The sequence below is a fragment of the Mus pahari genome, chromosome 19 (genome assembly GCF_900095145.1).
Source record: "Mus pahari chromosome 19, PAHARI_EIJ_v1.1, whole genome shotgun sequence".
Lineage (NCBI taxonomy): Eukaryota > Metazoa > Chordata > Mammalia > Rodentia > Muridae > Mus > Mus pahari.
In genome coordinates this window covers 42,143,218-42,156,856 of record NC_034608.1, presented here as the reverse complement: position 1 = coordinate 42,156,856, position 13,639 = coordinate 42,143,218, and positions in this window count along the sequence as shown.

Genomic DNA, 13,639 nt, shown 5'->3' with positions numbered 1-13,639 from the left:
GTCAGAATTGAATGACATCCTATATTAAGTGAACTTAAAAGATAGTTGTAGAATGTTCCACCCAAATACCCAAATACCAGATGTGTACATGCTACTCAGGAGCAAATGGAAACTTTTCTAAACCACACCACATTCTGAGACACAAAGCAAATCTAATCAAATTCAGGGAGATTGACATAACTCTGTGTATTCTATCTGATCTAATATAATAAAACTTAAAAATGACAGGAAACAATTCTCTAGCAAGTACATACATATGAAGATTGAAAAACTGATTACTGTAGGACAAATCCAAAAATCAAGAGAGGAATAATAAATATCTTATCACCAAATCAAGATGAAAGAACAACATGATAAGACTACTTCTGGGCCTCATTAAAGGCAGTCATAGGAGGGAAATAAATAACACTAAATACCTACATTTAGAAACCAAGGACAAACCACATCCAAACCCACTGGACAGCCAGGAAAAGTAAAAAACAGAGATGAAATTAATAAAATAGAATCAAAGAAAATAATACAAAGAATCAACAAACCTAAGAGTCTTGGTTTTTGAGAAGATAAACACATGGTTAACAAACTCGTGGCTCAGCCAAGCAAAAGAAAAAGAAGACCATGTTAGCAGAATCAGAGATGAACAGACAAGTATTAAAATAGACACCAAAGAAATTAAGAATATTATAAAGGAATACATTTAAAAAACCCCTCTATTCCATTAAATTGGAAAGCATGGAGATATTTCTTGATTCAATCAAACCACCATGATTAAATCAGAAAGAGATCAACAACTTACAACAGACACATAACAAATGATATTGAGAGAGTAACGAAAAACTTTCTGTCTCTCTCTCTCTCTGTGTCTCTGTGTCTCTGTGTCTCTGTGTNTCTGTCTCTGTCTCTGTCTCTCTCTCTCTCTCTCTCTCTCTCTCTCTCTCTCTCTCTCTCTGTGTGTGTGTGTGTGTGTGTGTGTGTGTATACATGCATACATGTATTCAGGGCCAGATAGATTCACAAGACCCAAAAAGGATTCGTAAATGTAGAAGGAACATCCCAAGATCCCAAGTTAATTTATGAAGTCAGTAACATGCTGATACACAAGCGATGTAAAGACAAAACAATGAAAAGTAAGCCTACAGGAGCATTTGCTCGACTAACACAGATTCTAGCACGCTCAGTAGCATCGTTGCAAACAGCAGACACATACATCCAAGAGGTCATCCAGTCACAATCAAGTTGTCTTTATTCAGGGATGACTCAACATACACAAGTCAATAAATGTAATAAACCACATATATGAACTTCAAAGACAAACACTACATGGTTATCATCTCAGTAGATGCTGTTAGCATGAGAAATGGTATTCCCCAGAGAAGAGACCCCATTTGGTTATCTAATATCAAAGTGTCATCTCTGAGATCATCTACATGCAGATTACATAGACTGAGCATGTCATACTTATTGATACATGCATGTATATACTTTGTATAAATACATAAACAAAGACAAAGCAGCCATGAATTTGAGAGAGAGCAGGGTATAGGGGAGGTACGTAGACAGGGTTGGAAGAGAGAAAGGGGAAAATAATGTAATGGAATTACAGTATTTAAATTAATTTTTTTTTAAATTTCAAGCCAACAGAGTAAGAACTTGTTTCAGAAAACAAGTGTAATTATCATTTTTTAAAATAATAGTACCTTCTTGTCCATGGGAACCAGATATTAAGGGATCCTTTGGAGGAGTAAACACTGACACAGGCTGACCTCTAGAGTTCAGGTGGCTGACATTTTTAAGTCCTCCTACATTATTATGAAGAGAGACCATTGCTATTACTTTGAGCAACCTTTATTTCCATTCAGCAAATGCAGGAACTCAGAATGTCCAAAGGTAGAGTGCTGGATGGAAGTGCCAGAAAGAGTTCAGGTGTGTGAGGTCAGAGCTGTGACATTAAGGTCTTGGGATAAGAAACCATTGCTTGGATTTTATGGGGTGCAGCTTGTCTGGGATGGGGTCCAGGTTTAGCTCTAGCCAATTTCTGGGCAGTGTTAGGAAATTCATACACTCTCGAACCTGGCTTTATTACCTGAAACATTACTGTAATAATCTATGCTTCATGTGTTTCTTAGGGAATGAAATGAGTTAAACTATGTAAACGTGTTCAGTAAACTATGGAACACTGCAGAACTATGAGGGATTTCTAGCCTGTACCCACAGCGGTTCAAAAAAAACCCCAGATGTAAATTCACAAATTAAAAAGTCATTATGTGCTAAAAATATTGTTCCAAACCTAATTAGATTAGAACAATGGTTCATTTGTCAGTTTGGATGCTAAGTATCCAAATAGCTACACTGCAGAATGTAACTAATGAACGGGAATGGGCCGCCATAATGGCTGGTTATGCAGAAAATGAGGCTACCTATATATTAGTGAAGTCTTAATACTCTTACTCAGAATTTGTCCTTTGAAAGACTGGAAATCGGTGCTTTAGTAGCACGTAGCTTGCTTAAGCCTCCTGTAAGTGGCATAAAAATGTATACGCACATTATACATTGCAGTTTCCACAATGTTTTTAGTGTACCTTTCTTCCTTGATTATTCTAAAACATGGGTCTAGCTCGACACTCTTACCTGTGGTGCACGCGTTGAGTGAAGAAGGTCAGGTGAGTAAAGCATGCATGGTGTTCTCATGGTCCAGGACTGTTATGTGCCAGTGCTGCAGCTGCAACACATGGTTTGCATTTCCCAAGTTCCCACTACCGTTACCCCCAGGGGCTATGGAGTATGTGGTGGAAGGGCAGCCTTGATTGTTGGCTCTCTCTGCCCCCGCCCCTGGCATCCCAGTAGTGATGGCCATCCTCCCTCTCAGCAGTCTGCCTAAGGCACTGCCTCATCTCACTCTCTCCATCCCCTTGCCTTGTTACAGCTGAGATGCCTTTACAGATTGCTTCCTTTCTCCCCACTGACAGGAGACAAAGCTTCTAGCATATAGAGTATACGCCTGTATTCTGAAGGCTCTTGTGTGGAAAAGTGGTTTAGCCCAGGTCCTGGAAGGAGTAGGGAACCCTGTTTGTACTAGAGATAGGAGCAAGAATCAAAGTGACTTGTCACATCAAAATGGGGCTGCATATGTAACTTCAATCATGACCTTCATTTCCTAAAGGAACTCATAATCAGAAGAGAGGAGAATTTCCTTCCAAGTCTTTTACTTAGTGTTTATTTTAGAGTTTGGACATACTGCTGAGATACATTTTCCTACTTCCCCTGATACGTCAGAAACAAGGATGCAGAGAGATGAGAGGAACCTGCGGCTCAGGACTTCCTTCAGAGCCACTAAGGTCAGTTATGCCAAGTCAGAAGGGTGCAATATCAGTCCACTCTGAACTCGCTCACGTCACTACAGAGGGGTCTGTGCACCTATCAGATCAGCAGTGCAATCAGGGAAAAAGAACATGACTTCCCACTTCTTTCTGCTGCTGCCTAAAATAGAAAATAAATATAGCTTCCGTGATTCTATACACTCTTCACAATAGAGATCAGCCCCGGGGTGGCAGGCACGGCAGATCTGCATGGAGCATGTCTCGCTGAGAGGAGAAGGTGCAGCTGGAAGCATTTGTTTCTGGCAAACAATTTCAGTTTGACAGGGAAGGTGAGCCAGGGGAATCCGTGAATATATCCAAAGGAGGGGTTTAAATCAAAACAAAAGTAATGACTCTGAAGGATCAAGCTTCCCTGAGAGGGTTCTGTGGGGCAATGAGGGGTTTCAGAGACACCATGTAAACATGTGTGCAGAAGCACACCCACTGTGCACAAGCATGCACATGCCTACCCCCCCCCACTTCTATGAATAGACCAATAATCTCAGATTTCAAAATAAAACTGAATGTAGAAAAGGGGGAAAAATCTTATCTACTCATTTTGAGTATCTATACAGTGTGGTGGCACCTCAAAATACCAGCAATCCCACCCTCTGACATATGTCAGATTTTTTTTTTTTTTTTACTGCAGCCAGCACTGTTTTAAAACAGGCAGAATATAGACACAACCTATGATTCCATTAGAGTATGATACATGAAGAGCACTCTGCATGTATGCAGCGATGGTCCATCCCCCAATACGATGAAACCTTGCCATTTGTAAGGATGTAAAAAGGCCTGGGGAGAGGAATTATCATGAGTAAAGTGAGTCAAGAGTCACCACCTGGGTTGGTTGGTTCCTGTTAACTTGTCACAAGCCAGGAGCCACCCGGGTAGAGGACATCTTAGTTGAGAAGAAGACTCCATGAAATTGACTTGCAGGCAAGTCTGTGGAGTGTTCAGCTCAGTGGGTTGATGCCAGCCTTGGATAGGTGGTCCTGGGATGTATAATAAAGCAAGCTGAACCGTCCACAAGGACCAAGCCACTAAACAGCAGCCCTCCTGGCCTCTGCTCCACTTCCTGCCTCCAGGTTCTTGCCTTGGGTTCCTACCCTGACTTCTCTCAGTGGTAGAGTATGACCCACGAGCTGTAAGTGAAAATAAACCCTTTCCTCCCAAGTTTCTTTTGGACGTGATGTTTTATCACGGCATTAGAAACCTGCATAAGATACCCCATGTTCTCACTCAGATACAGAGGCTGAAAAAAAAATTGGTCTTTGAGACAGATTGCGTAATAGTCATTCCCAGAGAACGGCATGACTGGGGTGAAGGGACTGAGAAAGGCTGGTGAAAATCACAGCTAGATGGGAGAAATGCGCTAGCATCTGCCTCACACTAGGGGCTAAAGGATTGATAATGACGTAATCATTATACATTCTAAAATAAGTTTAACATAAGGTACTTCATGAGTTCTGTGCTTAAACTATTCCAATGAATTCTGTTGACCAAGTACTTATGCAACTGGGGTTCAGGCTATTCTTGCTTCTCTATGACGCCTGGGTGACACTTCAACTCAGGCTGGTTGCAGGTGGATGCCAGAAACAGGTGTAAGACCATACCCTGTATGGGTGTTGTGTTCGTCATGTATGTCTTAGTCCATTTCCGGTTGCCAGGAGCAGAGCTCTGCAGACTTGGCAACTTAGGACGAATAAATCTTTACTTGGTGCACATCCCTGGAGACCAGCCTGTGTAAGGGCAAGCTTTCTTCTGGGGACTGATTCCATAGCCACTCATCATAGGAGGGCAGAGTAGAGAGCAAAGAGACTGTATTAATTTGTGGCAACCTGCTCACAGCTGACAGTGACCCTAGTTCATTCATGTGCCTTCTCTGTGTAGACTTTCCATCAGGACTCATTTCTTACAATTTCTATGGTGGTAGCTGACTGTTTTTGAGAGGGCAAAGCCTTTGAACCAAATATTGCCGATGGACGTTCTGGCTCCTCCATGACCTTTGCACTCTTGTGTTTGATGTCCAGGATGACGCTCAATGTCTGGCTCCTTGAGACAGGAAAGTACTTTCTTAAGCAGCTCTAACTTTTCTCCAGGGATCAAGCCCATCCTGGAGCTGGTTGGTTGTTGTTGTTGTTTTTGTTTTTTTTTCTTACAGCAAGATCATGTGACCCATGTAAGAGTGTGGTTTATGGCTAAGCTCTTTATTCTGTGAGCCAAAGCACAGTATTCAGCATTTTAACACAGTTGCTCTGATCCCAGGGCACAGCTTCTTCATGATGTCAAGATGAAGTGGCTGTCCAGGCCATGTGTGTCCTCCTTTACAAGCCAGTCGTAGACGTTGACTTCTCTGCCTCAAAGTGACCCCAGTGCACACTGTGCAGGAGAACATACTCAAATCTGCGTACAAAATCATAGTATTTTCTCCGGAGGAAGACTAATTCTAGCTTCCTCCCAGATTAACCTAACGATGGCCCGAGAGATGATCCATTCAGTACTGCCCGACTTTAGAACTCACCAGAGATGTTTTGTGTGTCTCCCAGCCATCCCAGAATGTTCAAATTGCTCCTCAGTTCAAAATAACAGACATGGCTTCCAGCAGTCACTCTCCTTGAAGAAGACTGACTCCATGACACTTGGGCAAGGACCTGGTGAAACAACAGGCCCGGCGTGGACAGGACAGCCATGGTACACTCTGGGGCCAAGCTGAGGCACTCTTGAGTTGAGGACATGAGGACATTGGTTGAGTTTGTCAAACAGAGCAGCAAATGAGCTTGTTTGACTATTTTTGAAAGGGCAAAATGTTTGAACCAAATATTGCAGATGGACATTCTGGTTCCTCCATGACCTTTGTCCTCTCATGCTAAATGTCCAGGATGACTGTCAACGTGTAGCTCAGTGTGTAAGTCAGGTTTTAGCTACTATAAATGATCAAGACCATCACCTTATAAAGAGAAAAGGCTCTCAGTTTAGAGGTCCAGCCTTCTGAAGAGTTCAGAGGTTAGCCCATGCTTTGGGTCTGTATAGAAGTGGTTGATCAAGGCAGGTGCACACACTGGAGTAACCCTTCTCGTCTCTTGGCTAGGAAAGAAGAGAAACCAGGGCGTGCTATTCCCCTCAAGCTTGACCACACCTTCCGTGATCCAAAGACTGTCCACCCATCATTAACGTCCAATACCTCTATCTACCAGCTTGGGGACTAAGCCGTGGACACTCAGGACTTTGGGAGACAGACAAGATCTAACCCGTGTCAGACTTCAAGTCTGCAACCAGCCAGGTTTGTAAGGGAAGGTCAGCAACTGTTTCCACCTTGATCTGCCAAGACTTCCTCATAATCTTAGAGTGACCGAGGAAAACCAATGCGAGTGGGCGGTAAGAAGTTAGAGGTGGAGGCAGAAGTGTTGCTTATGCTGCTATCTAGCCTTGTATTACAGTTCAGTGAAACCCACTGCTACATTCTCTCTTCTGTGTCGTTTTCTATATAGGTTATGAGCCAAAACACACACACACACACACACACACACACACACGCACACACACTCCCCAAGAAGATAGCTGTGACTCTGGTTACAAATGTACTGTGAGCTTTTCTCCCCTCTGTGCAGATGACTATGTATTTTAAACCCCTCCAGTGAGCTATGTTTGGCTTTTAAAAGCTGGTGCTCCAAAAATAAGGCCTGGGCTGACTCACAAGTCCTGTGCCCAGAAAAGAGATGGTTGAGAGGGGGGGGGGCAGGGTAGTGGTGGCTGAACACAGTGGGAGACCTGACCCAGGCCTGGCAGTTAAGGGCCAAGCTGCCAAGCTGTATCAAGCTGGAGCCAGCCTTTGATACAATTCTGTTAAAACACAGCCATGTACATCATTTAGGGACTCTCTATGATAGTTTTTTTTTTTTTTTTTTTTTTTTTTTGTGGCAAACATGGCAGCAATTCCGACTGTGTTTAACCTAAAATGATCAAATTTTATTATGTAACCCTCAGAGTTTGATTATATCTCTTTGCTTTCTCCTGACATGGGAACATTTTATTTGTGTGTGTGTGTGTGTGTGTGTGTGTGTGTGTGTGTGCGTGCGTACATTTTAGCACCTTATGATGTAGTTTATAATTTATTATTTTAGTTCCAATTGCCCGATAAGGAAATAGCTTCAGACAGATTATGTAAGTATATAACCTTTCCATCCCTTGAACCTGTCTAGGATAAACTGGAATTCATGATCCCCAGGGCTTGTCCCTTCAGTTGAAGTTCTGCCTCTGTTAGTCAAGTACTATCCCAAGCCAGAGTTAAAGACCCCTAGAGAGAGTAAATATGAACACATCTTTTGCTTCTGGGGGGTCTGAGATGCCCATTTGTAATATAAATGAGATGCTCTCATTTTAAAAACAGAATCCAAATCATCAACAAGTTGAACTTACTACAACGTGTTTCAGTTACCACCGTTTCCCGATACTGGCTTATATCCTTATATTAAAAGTCCGCTGACTCCAAGAGCCCAGGCAATATACCCTCTTAAAGAATCGTGATAGATACGATCTTTAAAGATCATAAGGAGATAGCAAGCTGTCCGGAAGGGAAGGCCGCCTCATTCTCTGCTGCTCCTAGCTTTGTTTGTGTCTTTTCAGTTTCCCGAGTTGCCTCACATTGCAGCTGTGTGCTGCTAGGTCCAAACACTTGCTGAAAAAAAAATGCAAGTTTGCTCAGAATCTGGTGAGGGGGCTCATGTCTATAAAATAAGGACAAAGAGAAGGCACTTAGTTGGAGAAGATTCTTTTCTTTTTCTCCCTCTTAATGGAGTGTGCTATTTTTAACTTCCCATCAGCCTGCAAGCACATGTGCAGAAACTGGCCCAAACACATTTGAATGATGTCTCTGCGTCCCTCTGTGACATGGTGCAGAACCACGGCTCTGCACTTTGCATTTTTATTGTGATGAAGATATTTTATGACAGCATTTGAATCTTAACAAAAAAAAAAAATGCCTGAAAATAAGTCATTTCTAGACAACGCGATGAAAGGAAGGTGACCCAGAACAACCCCCTTTCTGATAATGGGCTGCACTAGGTCTGGACTCCATGGCAGTGAGGCTAGTGGCTGCCACATTTGGAGCCTGAAGGTATCCACTCTTATCTGTCCCACCAGGTGTGCTAGGACTAACTGCCCTGTGATGTCTGCAACTCTGAGATCCGACCCAGTTCTCTGTAATCTTTTGTCTCTTTCTCCTTTTCTCCCCCATCCTGCCCCACATTGTATTTACTGTGTGTGTCCTGTATCTATTTGTGTGCTTGCACACCTCCCGCCCTACTCCAAATTCCAGCCAACAGAAACATAGTTATAAAGACATTTGGAGGACCTGAAACTCTCAGAGAAGAGGATTGTGTAGCAATCCAGAGACAGCTAGAGTAGGAAACAATCCCCAACATTATGACTAGAGAGTCTCTCAATGATGATGGTGTTACTAAGGGAAGCTAGGTTCATGCCAAGGCTTCCTGTAGCCACTGGACCAGAAGAGGTGTTGTTTGGAAGCAGCTGAGGCCAACACACTTCCATAGACTTCCCAAGCAGAGGGAAGAGAGAGGTCCCTTGACTTCTATCCCATCCTTCTGTGGTTCATTCTCTAATCAATGACTCCCACTAGCTGGAACTCAGCAACCTACCAAGAAACTAGAAGACCTGTCTTTTATGGACGGTCTTGAAGCACAGACAATAGAAAGGCTTCAGCTGGATTGACTTAAGAGATAATAGTCAGAACCCAAACCGAACTAAACCAAAAGATAAATGAACAAACAAACAAACAAACAAAGGTAACTTTGAGTAAAACTCCCTTCTTTCAAACTAATGCTAAAGCAAGTATCTCTTGTCCTGGGAAGATGTCCTCCTACACGTACAACAGTCTCTACAGATGATACAATGCATCCCAGTGAAGACAGGAGAAAACAAAACTGGATCTGAGCAATGGGGAGATGGGGCACAGCGCCAGAGCCACATGGGCTGTGCTAATGCCTAGGGAACAGACAGATGTATCAGCACGGCTTCTAAACGAGCAGCTATTGGCTTGGAGGAAAGGCTTTATGAAAAGGGGGATAGGACGCTGTCGCTATAATCTCTAGCTGGCAAGCATAAAACATCCTAGAGCAGCAGAAAGGCTAGCCATGACTGTTCCTTTATATAGAACCCATACGTTCAAGCATGATACCTAGGCTGGCAGAGACAATCCCACCCACCAAGCTGTATTTAGGACAGCTACATATGCTGCCTGTCCATGTTGCCCCAGTCCTCATTTGCTTGGCTTTGATTTTCTGATTCCAAAGACTTTCCTTTGATCCCTACCTCTGACTCACCTGGCCTGCTGTTCTGAGCAGCATCAGGCTCAGTGTGCATTTGGCCCCCCACCATCCTGGGATTTCCCCACCTAGAGAAGCTCTTTGCTCTTGCTGCTGGGTTTGAGCAAAGTTCCTCTGGCTTGGGTTGATGCCCACCTGAAGACATATCCGGGGAACACAGAAGCAGGGGTGCAGTAAAGAAAAGACTTTGCTGAGTGGCTCATTACGTGAGGAGGACGATATGAGGATCCCATTGTTCCTTTCTTGGGCCCAGTTTGGTGACATGGCATGTCAAAGGCTTACCACGCTCTCTGCTTCACATCCACATTGGTCTCCAGCATGTACGAGCCATTATCCAAGTCAGCAGTGTCAGAAGAAGCTGCCACCCCACTCTCCCCCACCCCCTTTCCCAATCCATGTCCACTTCCTATGCCCCAAGCATTTCTTTGTTAGTTAGTTATATAAAGAAGTTAAATGAGCTGTATCTAGATACCAATTATTCCATTATTGGCTACTATTGTGGCTTCAGAGAATAATTCTAAGCCCCCAACTCTATCTAGTTTTTTTTTTTTTTTAAAGACCTAAGATTAATACCTTCTGCACCAAGTTGCAATAAAAAGGGCAGTTCCAGAAAGATCTGATATTGTAAATGCTTAGGGATCCCAACGACCACCATAGTTACCACCATCAGAACCTCCCAAAGTGGGAAGCAGAAATCATCTCCCTACAGTTTCCCATAATAACATTACAGCTGGTGTGGGAGATTTTTTTTTTTTATTGCTGCTTCATTTCAGACAAAATAATAGCAGGGTGCCACATGTCATAAACCCCGTTGTCTGTCACCATTACCTGCAGTCATTCTTAAATCTTCTACTCCATTTGGGCGTGAGCAGACTGTATAAGGACCACTCTTTCATCTAGAAGCACCAAGCACCTATGACTCTTGTTCTGTCCATCACCTTTGTATCTTATGCGTCATCTATTCCCCAAGACCCATGCACAGGTTTGTATTTTGGGATCCTTAGGTCTCAGGTGTGAACAACTGGGCTGTTTGACACCCTCAGATGGGTCTCCTAGAAATTCAGCTTTCTAAAGTTTCTAGGAAGAACCACGCCCACATTCTTTAGAATTTCGAAGCAAAGAAAGAAGTATTATTCATAAGAAAAATCTCAGCTGTGGCTCATCTTCTAAAATAGTTCTGCCATGCTGTCAGCTGAACTATATGTTGGCCGGCTTCTGGACAAATGCCATTGTTTTATGGTACACTGCTTACCGTACAGGACACATGGCCATGCCCCAAGTAAAGGCTCAAAAAAAAAAAAAAAAAAAAAAAAAGATGCATTTGAGCTGTGAGTCTTGCATCAACACATCATTGTGTCTATTTGTACAATTTCACAGTTTATTGATGAGTCAAGTGGCCCTGAACTTCTGCTCCGACACTCTTGTGAAGGAAATGTAAAACCCCAATTTTTAGGGCAGGTTGAAATGAGTCATGTGAAAAGGAGAGAAGGGAGGGAGAAGGGAGACTCATATCTTTAGCCATGGCCCAGATCTGAGCCAGTAGCTATGAAGTAAAAAGACACATGGTCTGATTCCTGTTATGGTTCCAGATCCTCTGAGTTACATGGTATACAGCTTTTTGTCTGTAGTTTTTTTTTCTTCTTCGAAATAGGGAGAGTTACACCCATTTATAAGATGAAGGTGTGTAGATTAATACATTTAGGCCAGCCCTGAGCAGCCCACAAGGAATGTTACATGAGCGTTCCCAGGGATCTGTTGTGTGAAATAACATGTGTTTATCCCTCAGGCTTGGTAATAGATGGCAGCTTGTGCTAAGTGCAAGTGGCCTGACACTGGGCATGCGCCATGTTCTTCTCTTCGTCCTCTGGCCAGCGTCCCTCTAGTCCTGGCTGTCTGAGCTACAGTTTCCACTACTGTGATGAAACACCACAACCAAAAGCAAGTTGAGGGGGAAAAGGTTTATTTGGCTTACACTTCCATATTGTAGTCCATCACTAAAGGAAGCCAGGGCAGGTACTCACAGACAGGGCAGGAACCCAAAGGCAGGAGCTGATGCAGAGGCCATGGAGGAGTGTGGCTTACTGGCTTGTTTTTCATGGATTGTTCAGCTTGCCTTATTATAGAACCCAAGACCACCAGCCCAGGGATGGCACCTTACACCTCGCAGGAATAGCGCCATATACAATGGGCTGGGCCCTCCCTCACCAACAACTAATTAGGAAAATGTCCTACAGGCTTGCCTAGAGCTGGATCTGATTGAGGCATTTTGTCCGTTGAGATTCCCTCATTTCAGATGACTTTAGCATATATTAAGTTGATGTAAAACTGTCCAGTACAACTGACCTCTTGTCAACTTGACACACAGACATATCACTGATAAGCCACATCTTTCCTTTTCTTGTTCATCCCCCACATCACACACTGATAAAGACAGAGCAATATAAAACATTTTACAAACTTAAAGTGCCCTCATAGCCTTACAAATTCAAACACTTTAGATCTTTAATTAAAAAAAATCTAGTTGCAGTTGGGCATGGTGACACATGCCTTTAATCCCAGCACTCAGGAGGCAGAGGCAAGTGGATCTCTGAATTCGAGGTCAGTCTGGTCTACAAAATGAGTTTAGGACAGCCAAGGCCCTGAGAAGACAGAGAAACCATGTCTTGAAAAACCAAAAACCAAACCAAAACAAAACAAAAAACCAAAAAAAAAAAAAACCCTGACAAAACCCAAAACAACAAACAAACAAATAAACAAATCTCAACTATGGACTCCTATAAATAAAAATAAGTTAAATAGTTTACTTCAAGAGGGAAGAACCAGGGAACAGTCACAAACTGCACAAAGCAAAACCAAATTCTAACTGTAAATAATTCAGTGAGCAATGTCTGAAATTCACTCACAGTTTCCCAGGCTCCTTTAGGAATCATGAGTCACGACTCCAGCTCTGGCCTTGGTAGCACACACAGTTTGTCTTCAAGGATACGGCTTCACTCCACAGCTGCTGGTTGTCCCAGTTACTGGTATGTCCAAACGCTGGGCTCTTCTGTTGCAACTGGGCTGTATTTTCAACTATAGCCTCTCTCCAGGGCTTTCTTCATGGTGTCAAGGCTCAACTTCTCTGTACGATCCCTTCAATTCTAAGCCTTCAGCTGTCACTGAGGCTGCACCTCTCCCAATGGCCTCTTCTGGCCTCTCACAGTGTCAAGTCTCAGCTGCTCTCCATGACCCCTTCATGCCTTCAAAACCAGTAGCACCTGGATGACTCTTATATACCAAGTTTGACTGCCAACGTGAAGTGCAATCTTGGCCATCTCTGGACCACAGCTTCTGTGTGCTGACACTCAGAAAACACTTCCCAGAAAATCTCATATCAGTGATGCTGGTCTTTTCTTAATCACTGCCAATGTCTCAATTGAGTATCCCAGAAAGGCAAAGGTTTCAATGTAGTAGTTCTGGTACCTTGTTAAAAAAATAACTCATTCTTCAGCCCCAGAAGCAGGGAATCTTAACTCAAAATAACAAATGTCTCTGGTAGAGTCTTTAAACTTCCTCTGAAACTTTACAAGGCAGACCTCCATCTTCTGCACTGCTCTCAAGATTTTAATCTTCCCAGGTTCCTGCAGAATAGCTCACCAAGCTTTGTACACTCAATAGCTTTTCGGCAGTCCTCCCCAAACAACATGGCCAGGTCTGTCACAGCAATACTCCACTCCACTCATTATCCTGGTACCAACTTGTCTTAAGAGTTTCTCTTGCTGCAATGAAACACCATGACCAAAAGCAATGTAGGAAGGAAAGAGTCTATTTGACTTACACTTCCACATTGTCACTGATCATTGAAGGAAGCCAGGACAGGAACCTAAACAGGGAATAAATCTGGAGGCTGGAGATGATACAAAAATCTATGTAAGACTGGTACTAACTAGCTTGTTTATCATG